Genomic DNA, 23869 nt, shown 5'->3' on the forward strand with positions numbered 1-23869 from the left:
TAGGTGGAGGTGAGCAAAGTAAGTGTCCAGGTGGGGTTCTGGGGATGGGAGGTACAAGGGGAACCAGAGATCAGAGATGAAGAGGGGTGTTCTTGAGCAAGTATGGAATGGGGTGGAGGAGGTAGCCTGGCAGATAGCCTGGAGGTAGTGTCAGAGTCCTAGCAGGGTACAGAGTGCTATCAAGTGTGGGGTGTTAGAGCCCCAGAGGGGTTCAGAGGGCATGCATGTGGAAGACGGCCTGCCACAGGGGTACCTGAGCCCAAGCAGATTAAAGCTGTCATCCACACGGGAAAGCAACTTGATTCAGGGTGTCAGAACTTTATCTAGGTGGTGAAGGCATCCCTGCAGGAGGAGAATATAGTTAGGGGATGTTTGGGGGTGCAGTTCTTGGCATGAGGAACTGGGATGTGGACAGGGAAAGGAGAGGTGGTAAGGGTTTTAGCAGGTAATGGTGGCAATTCTATGTTGGTTACACATAAGCAGAGTGAGCAAATAAGTAAACAGTGGGTTGGTCAAAAAGTTTGCTTGGATTTTTCTATAACATGGAAAGGTTCAAACAAACTTTTTGGTCAACCCAACACTTCAAAGGATGTAGAGGCTGGGATTCTCATTGTCAGAAAGTGCAGAAACCAAAATGCCACAGAAACTAAGCAGGTGCCCACTGAATCCCTTTTATGAGAGGGCAATGAGGAAGCACTTGGAAAGTTCTAATATCTAATTACTCAAGTCAGTGAAACTACATTGCTAGCCAATAGATGAGTCTCAGATGAATCCTTAGATTTTCCTGAGACTTAGCACATAATTACACATAGACTTAAAGGTACAGATTAAAGGCCCAATTCACCCACCTAAAAACTGAAGAGCCTTAAACCTGATAAAGGTGAGGACAGATGATCGTTCTCCTCTGAAAGACATAGAAGAGTAACTTACTCAGGCTCATGGGACTAGCCCTGGAAAAGGAGGAATGGGTAAAACCGCTAACAATCAACAGATTAATATGCTGCACTACGATACAGGCTCTACAGGTGTTTTCTCAATTCTCATAGCAACTCATGGTGGGTATTGGCAATACGGATATAGTAAGACTATTTTTCAGATGAATAGTGCAAAGGCTCAAATTTAAATACATCGCCAGGGGCTTCTGATGGTCCAGGGGCTAAGACTCTGTGCTCCCAATGTAAGCGGTTGGGAGTAGATTCCCGATTGGGGAACTAGATCCCATATGCCACAACTAAGAGTTCCTCATGCAACAGCTAAAGATCTCGCGTGCTGCAACAAAGATCGGAGAACCCATCCCAAGTGCCACACCTAAAACACAAACAAAAGAAACCACCGCTAGCTAGGGCCTTCGAACATACATGCGTTATAGGGTAAAAGACCTTACTAGGATTTTGAGCCCATATTTTCAGTCTTTTTACTTTTTCCCTAAAAAAGAAACAAAAGTAAGTCTCTCAGGTACAGTAGACTTTCTAATAAATGTACCATTCCCAACCTTCAATAAGTATGTTACAATAAATACCATCTTACCAGGACACATTAGCATTGGGTATTCTAAGGAAAAAAGACAGTGATGAAACGTTCATGAGTCTAAGATAATCAAGTGTTTTCTAAGGTAATGAGTTACTACTTTTATCCCAAATGAAAATGTACACTGTATAAGAAAGCTGAGTTTGTTTTTCTTGTTTCTACTGACTTTCACTCATGCTGCCTTACTTCCTTATGTGTTTATCGATTTTTAACTGTTTGCTGCTCATTTTCTTCATAGACTTACATGTGAAACATCTTTTGAGTTGTGGGATGCAGGTGGGTACTTCCTGAGGGGATTTGTCATCTGGTCCTGGCATGGGTCTTAAATGTACTATTACTTGGGAAACACTTATACCTAAATATCTGGCCTGAAGTGGTTTTACACTGACAACACAGTATGAATTTATGTCATAGACTGGGTTCAAATATCAGCTTCTAGTTACAGGCAATTCCCCTGTACAGGCATTTTCATGTGGATACATGCTTACTTTTAATTCAAGTTTAGATGGAGAGTGTAGCCCTTTGGAGACCCAGCTATAAGAAAAGAGGATCCCTGTTTCCCTTTCTCATTTTGGATTAGCTTTAGAATTTTTTTTCCTTCTGTGCCAGCACCTTTTCCAGTCCTGTGAAAAAGTATAACAAGAAATGATACTCAGCAAATCTGATTCAAATGTGCCCTCAAGGTGAAAGCGGGTGGCAGTTTTCCAATTATTCTCGGGGTTTTGCCTTCACTTAATTATTGCTTTAAATTTTTTGCTTTCTTGCTAGACTACATGTACATTTTATTTACTGTTTTCAGAAGAAAGACTGGTCCTAGATCCTCACCTGCTACATTGCTAGAAATGGAACCAGAGGGTAAGTTTTTCACTAATTTCCATTCAGTTATTCAAACTTTATAGTTAAAAGTTCAATGATATGCATTATTATTTACCTGGGGAGAGACTATTATAGATGACATGGATTATCTCATAACTTTAAATTCAAAGAAGAAATTTAAGCTATTTTAATCTTTCCCTGTTAATGGATTTCTATTCTTTTTATAGAAGCTCAATAATTTTCTCTCAGTATTTTAAGGGATAATGATTTATTGACAGGCTCACACAGAGACTCACACAGAGAGTGAATTCTATGCTAGTTTCTAAAGTAAAAAAGCTATATCACTTGGTAAGTGACAATCTCTAGATTACAACTTTTAGTAATCTCAAATGGAAAGTTTTGTGTTTCCTATAGCATTTAGTCATGGACAAGAATAATACACAGATGTGAAGAGTAAGTCACAAAGAGGCCATTCTGGACCTAAGATCTCATCTGTAACCCCAAGATCCTCGAGCATGTTGATTTTAAATCAATGCATAATTGCATAGCAGACACTTTCCACTTATAATTCTGGTGTCATTTGGTCTCACAAGACCTAATCTCAAGTTGGTAATGCTTATTACATTAAAACTTACCAATGCCACTTGGACAAATTAAACTATGTTAGATAATTAAAATATGCAGTATTTAATATGATACTTCAAATCAGTACAGATACTTGACAGACATATAAGGGCTTCAGTGACTCATCTTTTAGAATTCAATGAGTGAAGCTGCTTCTTTTCATCTTATGCATAATCTTGGACTTCACAAAGGAAATACACTGGAATGTACCAAGAGTAAACCAACAGTTTATTTTCAGTTCTATTTATTTTGTGTGAAATATAGGTTTCTAACAACTACATAGTCAAATCATGTTGCTTAAGTCCTGATAAAAATAAGATGAAAATTTCCTCGTGTTAAGTTCTGATAAAAACTAGAAGGGGTAATGCTTAGTAAATTCATGAATGTTTCCTTGTAAATTTTACATAAAATTTGGTTCAGTCAAGATGCTTCACTGATTGGTTTTATGACAAAATCCACATGTTAAGTAATCATATAAAAATGTTTTGAGAATAATAGTGTTGCCTGACAGTGTCTGGCACCTAAGAGCATCTGTATTTAGTAAAATATATGTGGAATAAATCAACCACTGAATGAATAAAATGTGTAACAGATTTACACATTTAAAATAGCTCAAATCAAATAGCACACTATTCTTAATCCTATTAACTTATCAAATGGGTACTCTAGGTCAGAGCTTTCAGCTCTGTGGATGGACTAAAAAAGGTCTCATGCTTTTGGAAACTATGTACAAAATTATGATTTACAGGCCTTAATGTATTGTTCCCCCTTGCTGAATGATCAGGGCTCCCAAAAGATCCTTAAAGTGGCTAAGGTGAATAAAGGTCAAATATCACAATCTTAAGCAAAGATGGACTCACTGTTTGGGATCAAGTTATTTTTCTAATCAACATGATTCTCTTTTACCAGAACAAAAAAGAAAAAAGTACTCTGATGTAGCCAAGTCTTGGTATTTTAAAAGAATAAAACAGTATTAAGTTTAATCACTGCACTTCCTGACATAAAATCTCATGAATGTAAACTTCACAAAGGCAGGGCTTTTTTTTTTTTTTTTTTTTGTCTTGTTTACTGGATATGTTTCCCAGCACCTAGAGTGGTGCTTAGCTTATAAAAGTTCATCGGATTTTGTTGAATAAATGAGTCCAAGTTCAAATAAAGTATTAAAGTAGAGAAAGACATTGGTGATATTTCAACAACTGAATGAACTATCACTGTAAATGTTAATAAAGTCAAAGCAGAGGGTATATCCTCAAAAATACCAAGTTATATAAATTTGAAATATTACATACAGATATTTTATGTGCTTAGATTCTGGAAAGCCCTTAATTATCAACTTCAGAAATACCTGAAGCACGGGCTTCCCTCATGGTCCAGTCAGTAAGAATTCGCTTTCCAATTCAGGAGCCTTGGGTTCCATCCATGGTTGGGGAACTAAGATGCCACATGACACAGGGCAACTAAGCCTGCGTGTCACAACTACTGAGCCCAGGAGCTCTAGAGTCCCCACATCTCAACAAGAGAGAAGCCTGCCCTGCAACTACAGAGCGCATGTGCTCTGGAGCCGGGGTGCAGCCAGGAAAAGATCCCGAGTGTCAGTCACAGTGAAAAGGTTCCGCATGCTGCAAGGAAGACCTGCCTCACCGAGTGGCCAAAAAAAAAGAAAAGAAATTTAAGAAGCTGTTGTTTAAATAACCTACCATAATGTTTGAAAACCTTCCTACTACTACTACTAAGTCACTTCAGTTGTGTCCGACTCTGTGCGACCCCAGAGACGACAGCCCACCAGGCTCCCCTGTCCCTGGGATTCTCCAGGCAACAGCACTGGAGTGGGTTGCCATTTCCTTCTCCAATGCATGCAAGTGGCAAGTGAAAGTGAAGTCGCTCAGTCGTGTCCGACCCTCAGCGACCCCATGGACTGCAGCCTTCCAGGCTCCTCCGTCCATGGGATTTTCCAGGCAAGAGTACTGGAGTGGGGTGCCATTGCCGTCTCTGTAATTTCTGAAAACCTTCCTAGAGTATGTTTAAAAAAAAAAATGGTTTTGCTCTATTGAATGGTTTCCCCTATGCCAGTCAAGCTAAAAGGGTCCCAATTATTTTATTCATCCATCAAAAACCCAGTGTGCCCTATAAGCACAATGTGTTAATGAACCAGCTAGATACAACAGCGCTTATACTCATGCAGGTGAAAACTGAGAGATCCAGGTCTTTGATTTGTGTTTTCTGTTTGAAAGGATTAAATCACAAATTACTAGATAAACAAAAGAAAGCAAAGAAAAAAAAAAATCAAGAACTAACAGTGAGTAGTAATACATTATTCATTATATCCACATTTACACATTAATGACAAGTTAAACCTAGAAGAATATTTAGGGATGATCCAATCCTACACTCAGTTGACAGATGGAATACAGAAGAGCAAAGAGGTGACTTGGCTTATGCAGGATTAAAAGAAATGAAGCAAGAAATCAGAAGTTAGGATAGACAACCATGTTTTCTAACAGCTATCTCAGAAGGTACTTCCTCATAAAATGAGAACACACTTGTGCCCTAATATAGCCACTCAGTGTTAGTTGAATATAGTAGATACATTTTATTTCCCATATAAACAGACACAAAATAGCATGCTAAAAAACTCAGCATAGTCAAGAACTAAGATGTAGGTCCTTTGTGTACTGATAGGTGATTATTTATTAGCTGATATGCTAGTGGTTCTAATCTGAGAGCTCCCTTAGTAAAAAATTAAACCATAGGTAATGGCTATCCTGGTGAAACATTGATGGTTACATTCTGGTATACCATATTGGAAGGGCATTTGGCAATATCTATTAACACTATTGCTTATCTTTTGACCTTGCCATCTCCTTTCTAGAAGGTAGGCCTACAGACATGCATACACGTTGGCCAGGATACTTATAAAAGTAACACTTGTAATAGGAAAGAAAAAAGGTACATGGCTAGCTCTATTCAAATTTGTAGGATTACAGTGAAGTGACTATTTAAAAAGTATCTGAAAATTTTAGTCCCAGCATCTAGAAGGAGTGTGATACATACTTAACCTTTGAGCAATATCAGGGTTGGGGCACCCACTCTCCACAGTCAAATATTCACATATTGTCAGCCCTGTATATCCTGGAGGTAATTCTGTGTCCTCTGTTCCTCCGAATCCACCTATTCCACCAATCACAAATTATGTAGCATTATAGAATCTACTATTGAAAAATATCCCCATGTAAGTGGCTCCCAGAAGTTCAAATTCATTTTTTTGAGGGTCAAATGTGGACTATCAAATTCATCTTAACTAATTCCTCAAAAGCACAGAAACTGACACCTCTTATACAGAGAACTTCCATAAATGTTCCTGATCAACTCATTCTACCCTAAATGTACTCACTCAACCTACTAGGAGGTGCCATGAGGGCTAGCATCCATGATTGGCGTGAAACACCTAGATACTTATCTAGACTCGAAACACTTAGACACTCAAAGCCTGTTTTCCTTTTGTTTGTTTCTATAAAGCAGGGGTAATAGCACTAACTTCATTAGGCAGTTCTAAGCAATTATCCTAACATCAGAGCCACCGTGAAAGGCCATCATCATCATCTGTGTACACACACAGGGATTATATACCGAAGCATCATTTTTGTTGTCTTGGAAGTGGTTAAAATACTGGCTCCATTTCACTGGGTTGCAATGGAGCTCAAGGGAAATGTTGACTACAATATCCTTTACATTTCACATAATTTTAAAGTAGTATTATTAAAAATTATATTTTAACAGAAATCCTAAGAATTCTCAATTGAGGTATATGTCTCATATAATAATTACAGAGGTTGTGACAGAGCTATGGAAGGAGTCTAGTAATATAGAAACCTATTTAAAGTAAAAGTACCCTGATATGTCATGTGCCTACCATACAGAAATTCTGAAGGCATACTAGTATATGCAGTAAAAAAGCCAAAATTCATTCTTTTCCTCCTAAAGTATAACCATTTATTGAGGCTGGTATATTTTTTGAAGCATGTATAACCACTGACTAACACTGGGCTCTATATTTTAAAAAGGGACAACAGTCCACATTTTTCTTTGCAAGTTTTACTTTCTATAGACCCTCAAACTGTACGACAAACACCTCAAATCTGACAATCTATGTAATGTCAATAATATATATTCTTGTGATTTTGTAGCTTCAAAAAGAAACAGGTTTGATTTTATTTAAACCGAGAATCAGCAATCTTTGTTTTTTCCCTGTAAAGGGCCAGATGATATCTTCAACTTTGAGGGTCATATAATCTCTGCTGCAACTACTCAACTCTGTCATTGTAGCATGAAAGCAGCCAAAGGCAATATGTAAATTCATAGGAATGGATGTGTTCCAATAAAGCTTTATTTATAAAAAACCAGTGTGGGTCAACATCACGTAAGGGTTCTGTTTGCTGAGCCTTATTTTAGGTCACTTTTTAGTATCCAACACTAGTTCCTAGTCCCCTAAGCCAGACAGCATTTACATGAACTTTATATCCTTGTACAAACTCATGCAAACTAGAGATTTCACAGAGACTTTTAATTTCTAAAGGTACACAATTGTCAAATGATGGGTAAAACACTATCACAGGGCAAATAAAAGGCATCTTGAATATAACTGGCCCCCGTGGATAGAATCCCAGTAGACTGTTACTTTATAAAGACAAAATGGCACATCATTTATTCTTCATTTAATGAAAAAAACAAAAACTACTCAGAAAATATATTAAAAGCATGTGCAGATTAAGTGAAACAAGAAATAGATGAGGTATGGCAGCAAAAAGAACTATGTCAGTGCATTTTATTGATCATTAACCTTTTGCTTTAGGAGGCATTTGAAAACAGCAGAGAAGTTTGTAATTGGTTTGGCATGAAACCTCTAATGATGCATGAGAATATATGCTCAAAAATGTCAGAGGTCACTAGAATCACATATTGGCAGATAAAATGTTTTTGATACTGTGTTATATAGAAGTAAAAGGGCAACAAGCTGACTTTCATTGTAATGCTCACTGGGGAAGTTTTGTGGTACTTCATAAAGTAAAGTTAAAACTGAATGTGGTGCATGTAAACTTGACCTTTTTTCTACACACCATCAAATAACATTTTGCTAAAATAACAATGCCATGGATGTATTTCTTATCAAGTGTTCATTAAAAATGTCAAGTATCAACCAAAATTGTTATATTAATGGTGTTTCAACTATTTACCAGTGTATATTTTTTGTCAAAAATTGGAAAACCAACTCACTGATAGAGACATAGGTGTCTATCTTAGAAAACAAAGTCTCCTCCAATTTACTCATTCTGTGATTGCAAATGTCTAAAATATTTCCATGAGTGGTATTTTAACTAAGCTATTAAACCTTCAGTTCAGTTCAGTTCAGTTCAGTCACTCAGTCGTGTGCGACTATTTGCGACCCCATGAATCGCAGCACGCCAGGCCTCCCTGTCCATCACCATCTCCTGGAGTTCACTCAGACTCACGTCCATCGAGTCCGTGATGCCATCCAGCCATCTCATCCTCGATCGTCCCCTTCTCCTCCTGCCCCAAATCCCTCCCAGCATCAGAGTCTTTTCCAATGAGTCAACCCTTCGCATGAGGTGGCCAAAGTACTGGAGCTTCAGCTTTAGCATCAGTCCTTCCAAAGAAATCCCAGGGCTGATCTCCTTCAGAATGGACTTGTTGGATCCCCTTGCAGTCCAAGGGACTCTAAAGAGTCTTCTTGAACACCACAGTCCAAAAGCATCAATTCTTCGGCGTTCAGCTTTCTTCACAGTCCAACTCTCACATCCATACATGACCACAGGAAAAACCATAGCCTTGACTAGACAGACCTTAGTCGGCAAAGTAATGTCTCTGCTTTTGAATATACTATCTAGGTTTGTCATAACTTCTCTTCCAAGGAGTAAGCGTCTTTTAATTTCATGGCTGCAGTCATCATCTGCAGTGATTTGGGAGGCCCCAAAAATAAAGTCTGACACTGTTTCCACTGTTTCCGCATCTATTTCCCACGAAGTGATGGGACCGGATGCCATGATCTTCGTTTTCTGAATGTTGAGCTTTAAGCCAACTTTTTCACTCTCCTCTTTCACTTTCATCAAGAGGCTTTTGAGTTCTTCTTCACTTTCTGCCATAAGGGTGGTGTCATCTGCATATCTGAGGTTATTGACATTTCTCCTGGCAGTCTTGATTCCAGCTTGTGTTTCTTCCAATCCAGCATTTCTCATGATGTACTCTGCATACAAGTTAAATAAGCAGGGTGACAATATACAGCCTTGATGTACTCCTTTTCCTATTTGGAACCAGTCTGTTGTTCCATGTCCAGTTCTAACTGTTGCTTCCTGATCTGCATATAGGTTTCTCAAGAGGCAGGTCAGGTGGTCTGGTATTCCCATCTCGTTCAGAATTTTCCACAGTTTATTGTGATCCACACAGTCAAAGGCTTTGGCATGGTCAAGAAAGCAGAAATAGATGTTTTTCTGGAACTCTCTTGCTTTTCCATGATCCAGCAGATGTTGGCAATTTGATCTCTGATTCCTCTGCCTTTTCTAAAACCAGCTTGAACATCAGGGGGTTCACGGTTCATGTATTGCTGAAGTCTGGCTTGGAGAATTTTGAGCATTACTTGACTAGCATGTGAGATGAGTGCAATTGTGTGGTAATTTGAGCATTCTTTGGCATTTCCTTTCTTTGGAATTGGAATGAAAACTGACATTTTCCAGTCCTGTGGCCACTGCTGAGTTTTCCAAATTTGCTGGCATATTGAGTGCAGCACTTTCACAGCATCATCTTTCAGGATTTGAAACAGCTCAACTGGAATTTTATCACCTCCACTAGCTTTGTTAGTAGTGATGCTTTCTAAGGCCCACTTGACTTCACATTCCAAAATGTCTGGCTCTAGATTAGTGATCACATCATCATGATTATCTGGGTCGTGAAGATCTTTTTTGTACAGTTCTTCTTTGTATTCTTGCCACCTCTTCTTAATATCTTCTGCTTCTGTTAGGCCCATACTATATCTGTCCTTTATCGAGCCCATCTTTGCATGAAATGTTCCCTTGGTATCTCTAATTTTCTTGAAGAGATCTCTAGTCTTTCCCTTCTCTTGTTTTCCTCTATTTCTTTGCATTGATCACTGAAGAAGGCTTTTCTATCTCTTCTTGCTATTCTTTGGAACTCTGTATTCAGATGCTTATATCTTTCCTTTTCTTCTTTGCTTTTCGCCTCTCTTCTTTTCACAGCTATCTGTAAGGCCTGCCCAGATAGCCATTTTGCTTTTTTGCATTTCTTTTCCATGGGGATGGTCTTGATCCCTTTCTCCTGTACAATGTCACGAACTTCTGTCCATAGTTCTTCAGGCACTCTATCTATCAGATCTAGGCCCTTAAATCTATTTCTCACTTCCACTGTATAATCATAAGGGTTTTGATTTAGGTCATACCTGGATGGTCTAGCGGTTTTCCCTACTTTCTTCAACTTGAGTCTGAATTTGGTAATAAGGAGTTCATGATCTGAGCCACAGTCAGCTCCTGGTCTTGTTTTTGTTGACTGTATAGAGCTTCTCCATCTTTGGCTGCAAAGAATATAATCAGTCTGATTTCGGTGTTGATCATCTGGTGATGTCCATGTGTAGAGTCTTCTCTTGTGTTGTTGGAAAAAGGTGTTTGCTATGACCAGTGCATTTTCTTGGCAAAACTGTATTGGTCTTTGCCCCGCTTCATTCCACATTCCAAGGCCAAATTTGCCTGTTACTCCAGGTGTTTCCTGACTTCCCAGTTTTGCATTCCAGTCCCCAATAATGAAAAGGACATCTTTTTTGGGTGTTAGTTCTAAAAGGTCTTATAGGTCTTTATAAAACTGTTCAACTTCAGTTTCTTCAGCGTTACAGGTTGGGGCATAGACTTGGATAACCGTGGTATTGAATGGTTTGCCTTGGAGATGAACAAACCTTATTAAACCTTACAATAAATTTGATTGAACCTACTTTTCTAGAACCAAAAAAAAAAAAGGGTCTAAGGAAAACAGGGATCTGCAAAGTTTTCCATATTTTTTAAAGATTGCCAAACAAACATTGAAATAAAAAATAAATCCTACCATCCTCAGAACAGTATGCCTATAGGACCTGATCTAGATTTCTTGAGCTGCTTTATTTGGAAAATAATTCAACACTCTCTTTTCAAATAAAATCAATTTACAAAGTTAAGTTCTAGAGGTGTATTAATTTGATATAGATAGAAATGAACTTCAGACCAAAAATAGTAACTTAGTATTAGGGTAGGATGGATTTCCTGATTTTTATTGACAGTGACCTACAATCTACCTGAAGAGAAGACAACACTTACAACATGTAGCATAAATGAGAATACCAAATACACAGTAAAAGAAAATTACCCTCATGCATTCTCCTATAGAGACTTTTAAAAAATGAAATGCCCTGGGAGTTTTACTTTGACACCAAAATCAAAAACAAAATAAGACATCATCCTGTATTTCTAGTTTTCCCATATCCTCCCCTATTGAATTCATTAACACGATTACTATTCTTGTCCCCAGAATCTCGCGGGCATTTCATTTCCATTCCTCTTTATCACACTTTCCAGTTTTTACTCCAGTCTGCACAACCGAAAGTCTTATTGTTACAATCACACTGACCTCCCAACTGGCCTCCCCACTTTAAACCATTTAACACACATTGGCCTATTTGATTCTTCTAAAAATATCTAGATCATAGCACTCTTATGCTTAAATATTAGATTGTTTTCCATTTTATTGCATATAAAATCCAACTTTATCATGACAAGTCTACAAGATGTTTGCATATTTCATCTGATATTATTTTCTCTTGTTCAAATTCTATTCTTGCCTCAAAGTCTTTAAACGCTTTCTCTGTTTGGAAATGTGAAGTAAAATTCATATTGTTTGGCAAGACAAGAAAAAATTATATGTAAAACTTTTTCTGTGCCCTCTCCCCCTGTCTGTGCACTGTGTATCTGAATTACACATGAACCGAACCTCCTCCACTGGCAGAAATACCTGCTCAACCATAAAGACCAATATTCTCTAGCATCAACAAGAATCAACCAGACAACTCTTCAAAAAACTAACATTCCTTCTTGATCTTGTAAGGGGTCACATGACCCACCAGAAGGACGCTTAGATCAGGATTACATAAACTGTCAATAATATGTCATTTGATATAGTCTCCTCTGCCTCAAAAAACCTATATAACTGTGTCTTGATTTCTAATTGGTAAAACAGAGTGCCTGCCTGCTCAGTCGCTTCAGACATGTCTGACTCTTTGTGATCCTATGGACTGTAGCCCACAAGGCTCCTCTGTCCATGGGGATTCTCCAGGCAAGAATAATAGAGTGAGTTGCCATGCGCCCTTCTAGGGGATCTTCCCAGCCCAGGGATTGAACCCATGTCTCCCTCATTGCAGACAGATTCTTTATCACTCAGCCACCGGGGGAGCCCAGTATGCACGAGCTTTCTGAGATGCTGTTCTAGGGTTATAATCATCAAATTTCGCTCAGATAAAATTATCTATCTCTTTGCCACAAATGATTAATTTCTCAATGACAACAGATTATCAGGCATTAATGAATGAATGAGATACACACAAAGGATGGAAGTTCTGCAGATCCAAGGATAAAATAATGACAGTATAAGAAAAGCATGTACACACAGAACCAGATATTTTATAATTAAAGCCTCATGTCCTAATTAGGCATTTTTTGAAAATGTCATAATTACAATCGGCTATTAAATGTAGACAGACAAGGGAGGGAAAATATTATAAGAGCAAAAATTCAAAAACTCTCTTATGCTGAAAAAACATAAGAAAGCTTAAAATCAGAATGATTTTGTTTATGTAACTGATTTTATGTCCCCAGATTCAACAGGAGCCTGATTAGAAACATTCCTCTATCAAAATGTCCTCTCAGTTAATTCAGTGCACTCCTAGCTACACCAGACCATGCACTGTGCTTTACATGGGTTCCACATTAATTCTCACAACAACTTGACTGAGGTACGATGACCATTGTCGTCACTTTGCAGATTAGGGAATCTTGAGTCTCTTATCTCAACAGGCTATGGAAATAATACTTCAGCAAATCATCGGCGAGGCTTATAGTAAAGAAGACACTGCAGATTTCACTGCTGTGTCTAGCCATTTATGAATCTTAGTTTAAATTCCATCTCTTGCTAGAGACTGGAGAGACTGTGGAATCCCCAGTTAATTAAGGGAATGGACATTTCATGTTTTCCCCATAATTCACACAGAAATGTCAGTTATTAGAGACTGGCATCAGAAGCAACAGGACTGAGGAGATGACATCAGACTAAAAGATGGGAGAGAAGATTCCAGAACTCTTATTAATTCATTTAATTATTTGATTTATTGATTCTCTACCAGTTATCAAGAAGAGTGCCTACCTCTGAGTTACAAAGATGAATAAAATGTATTCCCTGCCCTAGACCCAGTGACTGTCATTTGAGCAGAGACAAGTAAACCAATGATAAAAATACACTAGATAACTTCTATAATAGATGGTGTTTATGGAAAACTTTAGAGGTAAATATACCTAGCTTCTGAGTAAGGGAAACAGTGCAAAACCAGTTGGCATCAAATGCTCTTTTATAAGAAACTAGGGAAATGTTGAAAACACAACTCATGAAGTAATTACACATATCTTAGTATATATTAATAGATATATAATCAAAAAACAGTTTTCAGAAGGAAATAGAAAAATGGCTGTGAAACAAGAAAATTTACTTTATTACTGTTTGACTGTTTACTTACTTATCCCACTCACCAAATTCATACCATATTGCTATTTATTTTAGACATAAAGCTGTCAGATTAATGCATGCTCTCATGCAAAACTTTATCCTTGATTGTCTGAATTTAATTCCTAAGTGTCACTGCCTGACAGATGGTTTCAACTTTTCTATTCTCACAATAGACAAGTTTACCCTTCTCAGGAAAACAATCTAAATTTGATTTCCAATAATTCTTAAGGATAAATTAGGGACTACATGACATATCTATAAATGTCCAGCATATCTATGCAAAATACTTGACAGTCAATTGTCTTATAAACCAAGTGATATTTTATACTGACAAGTCAAATTTAAAGCATCTTTTCAAATTAACGTAGCTGGGAATACAGACACGTTATTGTAAACACAAATACTTGACAAAAGCATTTCTATTCCTGAAAGATTTATTTATAAGACTTTAAAAGTTTCTTTCTTACACTTGATTCAAATCTATTTCTCTTTGTTGATATTTGTATAACACTGATTAATATATACTCCCACACTTAAAAACTATTTTTGAATTTCAATATAATTTCTATGTTCAGTTTGCAACATTCTCTTCTCTTTTTCATGCTTGTTTTATGTCATACCAGATTTTTAGAGATTAAAGTTTAAAAAGTTAAGGAATATAAATATTGCATAATGAATGCATGATTTATTTGCACCATACATATTAATTATATCATATTATAGACATATATATTTGGGAAAATAAAAATGAAACAGTAAGATATATACAACACCAAGATTTTGCAAAACAAAGATTTCCCTCAGACCCCAGCTAATAACCTTAACATGATTTCAGGGCCTCCAAGCCAAGCAAGCATTTCAGAAATTCCTTTGACCTCTTCTGATTAATCACCCAACCTCTCCATAAGGAACTCCTCCTTTCACATCTCTGCTTCTTTGTCTAATATGCAAATTTATCCAGTGCTTTATTATATTATTCAAATTATGGGCCCATTCTTTTCTTGTTGTACTTGGCTCCAAGAACAATGATTACAGATTCAGTTCAGTTCAATTGTTTAGTTGTGTCCAACTCTTTGCAACGCCATGGACTGCAGCAGGCCAGACCTCCCTGTCCATCAGCAACTCCCAGAGTTTACTCAAACTTATGTCCATTGAGTTGGTGATGCCATCCAACAACTCTCCCTCTGTCGTCCCCTTCTCCTCCTGCCTTCAATCTTTCCCAGCATCAGGGTTTTTTCAAAGGAGTCAGTTCTTCGCATCAGGTGGCCAAAGTATTGGAGTTTCAGCTTCAGCATCAGTCCTTCCAATGAACACTCAGGACTGACCTCCTTTAGTATGGACTAGTTGGATCTCCTTGCAGTCCAAAAGACTCTCAAGAGTCTTCTCCAACACCACAGTTCAAAACCATCGATTCTTCGGCGCTCAGCTTTCGTTACAGTCCAACTTTCACATCCATACATGACTACTGGAAAAACCACAGCCTTGACTAGATGGACTTGACTAGCCTTGATTTTGTTGGCAAAGTAATGTCTCTGTTTTAATATGCCATCTAGGTCGGTGACAAATTTTCTTCTAAGGAGCAAGCATCTTTTTTTTTCATGGCTTTAGTCACCATCTGCAGTGATTTTGGAGCCCCCCAAAATAAAGTCTGATGCTGTCTCCACTGTTTCCCCATCTATACCCATGAAGTGATGGGACCAAATGCCATGGTTTTAGCTTTCTGAATGTTGAGCTTTAAGCCAAATTTTTCACTCTCCTCTTTCACTTTCATCAAGAGGTTCTTTAGTTCTTCTTCACTTCCTGCCATAAGGGTGGCGTCATCTGCATATCTGAGGTTATTGATATTTCTCCCGGCAATCTTGACTCCAGCTTGTGCTTTCTCCAGCCCAGCGTTTCTCATGATGTACTTTGCATATAAGTTAAAGAAGCAGGGTGACAATATACAGCCTTGACATACTCCTTTTCCTATTTGGAACCAGTCTGTTGTTCCATGTCCAGTTCTAACTGCTGCTTCCTGACCTGCATATAGGTTTCTCAAGAGGTAGATCAGGTGATCTGGTATTCCCATCTCGTTCAGAATTTTCCACAGTTTATTGTGATCCACACAGTCAAAGGCTTTGGCATAGTCAAGAAAGCAGAAATAGATGTTTTTCTGGAACTCTCTTGCTTTTTCGATGATCCAGAGGATGTTGGTAATTTGATCTCTGGTTCTTCTGCCTTTTCTAAAACCAGCTTGAACATCAGGAAGTTCACGGTTCATGTATTTCTGAAGCCTGGCTTGGAGAATTTTGAGCATTACTTTACTAGTGTGTGAGATGAGTACAATTGTGTGGTAGTTTGAGCATTCTTTGGCATTACCTTTCTTTGGGATTGGAATGAAACTGACCTTTTTCAGTCCTGTGGCCACTGCTGAGTTTTCCAAATTTGCTGGCATATTGATTTAAGATTAGTAAAGGAAAACTTTTCACTCATAAACAGAAGCTTTTCTGTGTGAATCAAGAAAACCTTCATTTGAAATCCACCTTGCTGGCTCTAAGGACTGGGGAAGACAAAGTATTTTCTCTCTTGCTTGGATTAGCATTATTTCACTCACTGCCATGGCTATGAGCCCATAAAGGAAAAACATACTCAGACCACCGCTGAGAAGACAATGCTGTGATAATTGAATCTGAAATGTAAATCTGAGATGAAGCCTGAAGACAACAGGGTCCACATTTTAAGAGTGTGGAGCTCAACCTCCATGTGAAACAAATCTATACTTAGAAAAAAAAAAAAAGACAACTAAATAATAAAAATCAACATGAGGAAAAACAAATTTTAGGAGACAAACCCCTGATTCATGCTAAACAAATGTAAGAAATTTATGAGTGAGGAAACATTTTCCTAAAATATTGAATTTTATTGAAGTATAATTCTCTTTACCGGGTAAGTATATAATGACTCAATATTTATATAGAATATACTCCATATAAAGTTATTATAAGAATTTTGAGGAAGGTTTTGTTTGTTACAATTACAAATACTCATTCCCTTGAATTGGAAAGATACTGTGTCTTCCTCTCTATCTCAGTTTTAGAGAGAGGCTTCAAGGAGTTCACTTTATGTGTCATCTGTATTTTGAGAACATATTGGATTGATGTGTATGTGACTGAGCAGGACCCTATGGGGCCTTTCCAGGACAGACTCCTGCTATGTCCTCTGCCTGCCTCTTATTTGCAGAAGAGATGTAGTCTCCTAGGCTTCTTCTGAGTCACAAAAGTCTGGCTGAAGAATTAATGACTGAAAGGATATGAACATGAAGTGACAGAGATATCTGTCAGCGGCTTCCCTGGTGGTCCTGCCAATGAATCGCCTGCCAATGCAGGGGTCACAGGTTTGACTGATTGCTGGTCCAGGAAGATCTCACATGCCTCGGGGCAACTAAGCCCAGGCACCCCAACACTGAGCCAGCCCTCTAGAGTCGAAAGCCCAACTACTGAGCCCATGTGCTTAGAGTTCAGGCTCTACAAGTGAAGCCACCACAAGGAGAAGTCTGCATGCCACAACTAGAGAGCTGCCCCCGCTCACTGCAACAAGATAAAGCCCAAGAGCAGCAACAAAGACTCAGCCATAAATGAATAACTTTTTACTAAAGAATAGCAGTTAGCCCAGCCTAATTGGTGAAAAGTTAAATAGTCTATCAGTCACGTGGAAATCACAGAATATTTAGTTCCTCCCTGAAGTACACAGGTAACACTATTTGATGCACAGTTCCTGAGTTGTTTTACAGATGCTGGAGAGCCCATCAAATGGAAGAAGTCAGCTGCTTGGTGACCATGAGCACACAGCCCCCAGACTGGCTGAAGCCTGAGGACTGACAATGTTAATCCTGTGACAGCACCCTTGTCACCTCACCGTCAACCAGTCAGAGAACTGTGCAGAGCTGATCACATACCCTGTAAGTTCCCTCCCTCACTTTGCCTTTAAAAATGCTTCTCTGAAATCCAGTAGACAGTTTGGGTTTTTAGAGCATGTGCTGCCTGGACTCGTTGTACAACACCTACAATAAGTGCTACACTTGGCTTTACCACAAGGAGTTAGTAGACTGGCTTTACCACATGAGGGCAAGTGGACCCAAGTTTGGTTCAGTAACCTGTTTCCCACATGGGATTATCTGAGGACAAGCTGTTCAGCCTGCCTTCTGAGCTACAATATACAACATAATGACTACAGTTAACAATGACATATAGTATATATGAATGTTCTTAAATTCTGAGTTCTCTCCATAAGAAAAAAATTTTTCCCCTTTCTTATCTTTATGAGATGATGACTGTTTACTACACTTGTGGTAATCATTTAATGGTACATGTAAGTAAAGTCATCATGTTGTACACCTTAAACTTATACTGATGTGAAGTACAAGTCACGCAGTCGTGTTCGACTCCCTTCTCCAGGGGATCTTCCCAAGCCAGGAATCAAACGGGGTCTCCTGCATTGCAGGCAGATTCTTTACCAACTGAGCTATCAGGAAAGCTCCAAAACTTATACTACTATGTATCAATTATATCTCAAAAAATCCAGAAAATAACAAAAATAACAAGGTGATAAGTCAAAAAAAAGATGCTTTATAGTTATATCCCATGAGCCTTGTTTGTTTGTTTTGTGATATAAAAGAGTTATACCACTTGTTGAATATATACCTAAGTAAATCTGGTCCCATCACTTCATGGGAAATAGATGGGGAAACAGTGGAAACAGTGTCAGACTTTATTTTTGGGGCTCCAAAATCACTGTAAATGGTGATTGCAGCCATGAAATTAAAAGATACTCCTTGGAAGGAAAGTTATGACCAACCTAGATAGCATAGTCAAAAGCAGAGACACTACTTTGCCAACAAAGTCAAGGCTAGTCAAGGCTACGGTTTTTCCAGTGGTCATGTATGGATGTGAGAGTTGGACTGTGAAGAAAGCTGAGTGCTGAAGAATTGATGCTTTTGAACTGTGGTGTTGGAGAAGACTCTTGAGAGTCCCTTGGACTGCAAGGAGATCCAACCAGTCCATCCTAAAGTAGACCAGTCCTGGGTGTTCATGGAGTTAGTTCAAGGACTAATGCTGAGGCTAAAACTCCAATACTTTTGCCATCTCATGCGAAGAGTTGACTCATTGGAAAAGACCCTAATGCTGGGAGGGATTGGGGGCAGGAGGAGAAGGGGACGACAGAGGATTAGATGGCTGGATGGCATCACTGACTCGATGCACATGAGTTTGGGTGAACTCCGGGAGTTGGTGATGGATAGGGAGGCCTGGCATGCTGCAGTTCATGGCGTTGCAAAGGGTTGGACATGACTGAGCAACTGAACTGAACTGAAGTAAATCATGAATCATAGAATGCATTATTTTAATTAAGGTGAATATTTTAACAAAATTATCATGGGTAAGGCTAAATATACCTTATATTACAACTCCTAATTTCAATACTGCCACTTCATTCCAGAGATAACTACTATTTTTATTTAGTATGTTTTCTTTCAGACCTATGGTATTATAATGAAAGTATATCCATTGAAAATATCACTTACATTTTCACATGATTAGAACCATTCATTTTTTCATCTTTATATTTGCCTGTAACTCCCAAAACTTGCACTGCGGGAAGCAGTTAGGAAAACTTGACTGCTGGTTGACCCAAAAGCTAGATCCAGGAAGCTGGAAGCTTCTATCCCACCTACCTTGTCTTGGTATGTGTGTTCAATTTGCCTTCCCTGTTCCTAGAAGCTGCTCCAGGGATACAGCCTCAAAAGAGTAACAAATCCACTTAGGTGCTTTATATAAACATTTAACCTCTGTCTCGTGGGCAAGGAGATCTTCTCTTCTACAACCATCCAAGATAAGCCTTCTTCTACGCTCTCCTTATTATTATTAAAAAAACTGCCACCAAGGAATCTGGAGGATATGCCTTTTCCTTTGGTCTCTCATACCCTCCACCTATTTCAGATTAAACCCAGGAAGCTCCTAAGGAGGTTATGAAGCAGCAATCTGTCTTGCATATTTTTTTACTTGCAGATTCCTTTTTAAGTACTCCATGCTAATCCTCAGCATCTATTTATCATATTTAATAGTTTTCCTTCTTGTGGACTTCTAAATTGTTCTTTTTTTTTCTTTCACAGACAATGAATATCTTTCTTATACTATGAAGAAAGCATTATGATGTAAATCTCACAGTTTATAAATTCTTAAGGCTAAAAGATAAATACTTTAATTAGATTCATTCTTTCATAGATCTGAATCATGATGTCTGATTTTACTTTAGACATTATCTATCTTATTAAGAAATGTTTTTGCCTTGTCTCAGATATTCTTTACTCATTTGTATTTTAGAACATTGGATACCAAACCTGATGGTTCATTTTAATCTGCTCATTAGACAAAAATCTGTAGATTCCTTGCCTTATCCTGAGACTCTGATTCAAGACACTTAGGGAGGAGCCCGCTTCTGATACTTTGGTTTGAAAGACCACAACAGAGAAAGAAGAGCTAAAGACACACTTCTCCTTCTGTTAACCTTTTCTTAAAGAAAATTCTCAGGGTAAGTTATTTTCATGCATATGCTATGCTCTGCCATGACAGCTGTGTCTAGATAGTAACCTCCGATGTCCTGATACAGAAAACTGTGGGTCTTGCTGATATTTCTAACTACTGATATCATCTATACATTACAAATAGCTGTGCACAGGGCCTAGGTTTGTCCTGGGAAATATAGGATTTGCGAGGAAGAGCCAAGAAAAAAAATCCATAATATATGCTCATAGGAAGGCACTCAAAGATTTTCTATCTCAAAATTAGTGGCTGGAAAGCTTCCTGTTTTTTTTTTTTTTTTTTCTCCTGCTGTTGGAAAAGGAATCTTAGGTTTGTTCAAGTAAAAGAAAAAGATCCAGATCCATATGTTTAGTTAAGGTACCACTCTCTTAGACAGCATATTAAAAAGCAGAGACATTACTTTGCCAACAAAGATCTGTCTAGTCAAAGCTATGGTTTTTCCAGTAGTCATGTACGGATGTGAGTTTTGGACTATAAAGAAAGCTGAGCATCAAAGAATTGATGGTTTGGAACTGTGGTGTCGGAGAAGACTCTTGAGAGTTCTTGCACTGAAAGGATATCCAACCAGTCCATCCTAAAGGAAATCAGTCCTGAATATTCATTGGAAAGACTGATACGTAAGCTGAAACTCCAATACACTGGCTACCTGATGTGGGAAAGATTAAAGGCGGGAGGAGAAGAGGACAACAGAAGATGAGATGGTTGGATAGCATCAGCAACTAAATGGACGTGAGTTTGAATAAACTCTGGGAGTTGGTGATGGACAGGGAAGCCTGGTGTGCTACAGTCCATGGGGTAGCAAAGAGTTGGACACGACTGAGATACTGAACTGAACTCCTTAAAATCAAGATGTCATGATTAAACTGGAGAAGGAAATGGCAACCCACTCCAGTGTTCTTGCCTGGAGAAATCCCAGGGATGGGGGAGCCTGGTGGGCTTCTGTCTACTGGGTGGCACAGAGTTGGACACGACTGAAGTGACTTAGCTGCAGCAGCAGCAGCATGATTAAACTCTGTTTTCATGTTAGAGTCTTACTCAAATTCTCAAGAAAAATCTCATAAATAAGAATAAGCCTGAAGATATTCTGGGGGACTCATACATGTTTTATTCATAAAAATTTGAAGGTATCTAAGAGTCAAGTTTTTCCTTTATTAACATAGAAAGTCTTTAAAACTAAAACACTCAGATGGGAATATGCTATTAGAGAAGAGGGAGAAAAGAGTTAATTTTTGGTGCATTTTTTACCTTAAGAATACCATTTTGTTTCAAGGAAAAAAATAATTGAAACAGTTACGGATGCATGGCCCTAAAATTATTTACATATGACCACTTTGGGAAAGTGTTCTGAATCAGTAAAGAACGACGGTTACTTTTCCTTTTTGATCTCCCTTTTAAACCCAAGAAAAAGCTGTCGGTATCTCTTTTCAATATGGTGCTTTGTGTGTCAATTTTCACCCTGAGCAACAAGCAAGTCTACACATGGGGTCAATGAAAATGATAAACAAAATGAAACTTCAAGTATTAAGAAATTAGCACTCCTCTTCTCTTTTCTGTAATATTTAAGATGAGAGAAAAGCAGAACTGTTCTCAGGCAGAACTGTAACCACATTTTCTGTATTATTTCCTTTATTTATCACACACCAGAGGCAGGCACATCCCACCTTCTTTTCATCGGTGAGGAAAGGGATTTCGAATGCTCAAGCCCTGAGCTTGAAAGCCCCAGGCAAGTGAGAGACAGGCTCGGGCATTACAGGCTCTCTGATTTGAAAGCACATTATTGTAATCATTTCCTAAACCCTCCCACACCAACCCTTCTAAAACATGATTTAAGTGTACCTACCAAGACTGGATGCTCAGCTCACAGGTCTGCACCACTCCTTTTCCACCACTGAGTTGCTCAGATCTGGAAATTCTTTCCCCCCACCGCCCCCGAGCAAGCACCTTCGGCTTGCCTATGACCTTTCAGCCTCCTTGCTTCTCTCCTGAGCAGCTGGGGCTCATCTACCTTTGAAAACACCTGTAGCCACTTAGCTGCCTTTCAGTGGGGCTCTCTGCAAAATGATCTCCACAGAACTTAGCAAGCCTCTGAATAGAAGTATGGGTATGTGTCGTTTTAAAGAAAATTCTCTTTGAAGGTAGTAAACAACCTTTCAGTGAAAGGTACATGTCCCTGAAAATTAGTGAAATGTTTTCAATTAGTATTCAGTTCAGTTCAGTCACTCAGTCGTGTCCGAATCTTTGCAGCCCCATGGACTGTAGCACGGCAGGCCTCCCTGTCTGTCGCCAACTCCCAGAGTTTACTCAAACTCATGTCCATTGAGTCGGTGATGCCATCCAGCCATCTCATCCTGTCATTCCCTTTTCCTCCTGCCTTCAATCTTTCCCAGCATCAGGGTCTTTTCAAATGAGTTCAGTTCTTTGCATTTGGTGGCCAAAGTATTGGAGTTTCAGCCTCAGCATCAGTCCTTCCAATGAATATTCAGTATTTATTTCTTTTAGGGTGTACTGGTTGGATCTCCTAAATGGAAAACCACTTCAGTATTCTTGCCTTGGGAACCCCATGAACAGTATGAAAAGGCAATTAGTATTACCGTGGAAAATATTGCTAGGACTTACTCTCCCCTGTGCCTTTTCTTTAGACTCAAACCTTGGCCTCGATCTTTGTTTTCTCTTTTCTTTCTCTCTTCATGATCATTTCACTACTATATCAATGAATCTCCAGAGCTATGGCAACTAGATTTTTTCCCCCACTCTGCATTCCTTAGCATCTCCTCTTACAGGAGAGGGGAAACCCAAGGAGAGAATGGCTTTCTTTCCTACCGAAAGGGTCTAGTCAGGTGTTGCAAATTAAGACAAATATGCTTAATTTCTAAAGTAAGAAAGCTTTTCTTCATGTGGTATCCCCCCAAAAATATCCCTTGACACTTGCAGTCCTAGCAGAACTTAGTGTGTCACTCATGGGCTGTGGTCCTGGCAGATGAAAGTAAAATGCTCTAGGTAAGAACACCAAACTGAGAACTGTCCTCAAAATGGGGCTCTCAGACAGTCTTCCCATGATTTCCTTTTACTCAATACATTCCTTTATGCCAAAGCTCTGTATAAATTCTCAGTTCCTCTTGCTCTTCAGACTAACACCTGGGACCTTCTCTGAAGCCAAACAAGCTGTAGTAGGCCAAAGACACTGGTTTCAACTTAATTACATGAGGAACAAGTATGAGGTCATAAACAGGCCTGACTGACTCAAGGCAGAAGCGGTGACATTTTAGTCTGAGATCTAACATCTTTCTGAATAACATCCTCTGAATAGTATTACTGGACTTACCTGTGACAACATTCTGAGCTACCTGCCATTTGGATCTTGTTTTGAGAGAATAAGGATTGCCACTAACAGACTGAGTGCCTGACATGTACCCAGTATTTTGCTATAAGCCCTATACATATTATATTAGTTCTCACAAATACTTAAGCATGTATTCCACAGTATCTTTCTCATCCTCAAATTACTCTTT

Source organism: Budorcas taxicolor, chromosome 1 (genome assembly GCF_023091745.1).
Source record: "Budorcas taxicolor isolate Tak-1 chromosome 1, Takin1.1, whole genome shotgun sequence".
Classification (NCBI taxonomy): Eukaryota; Metazoa; Chordata; class Mammalia; order Artiodactyla; family Bovidae; genus Budorcas; species Budorcas taxicolor.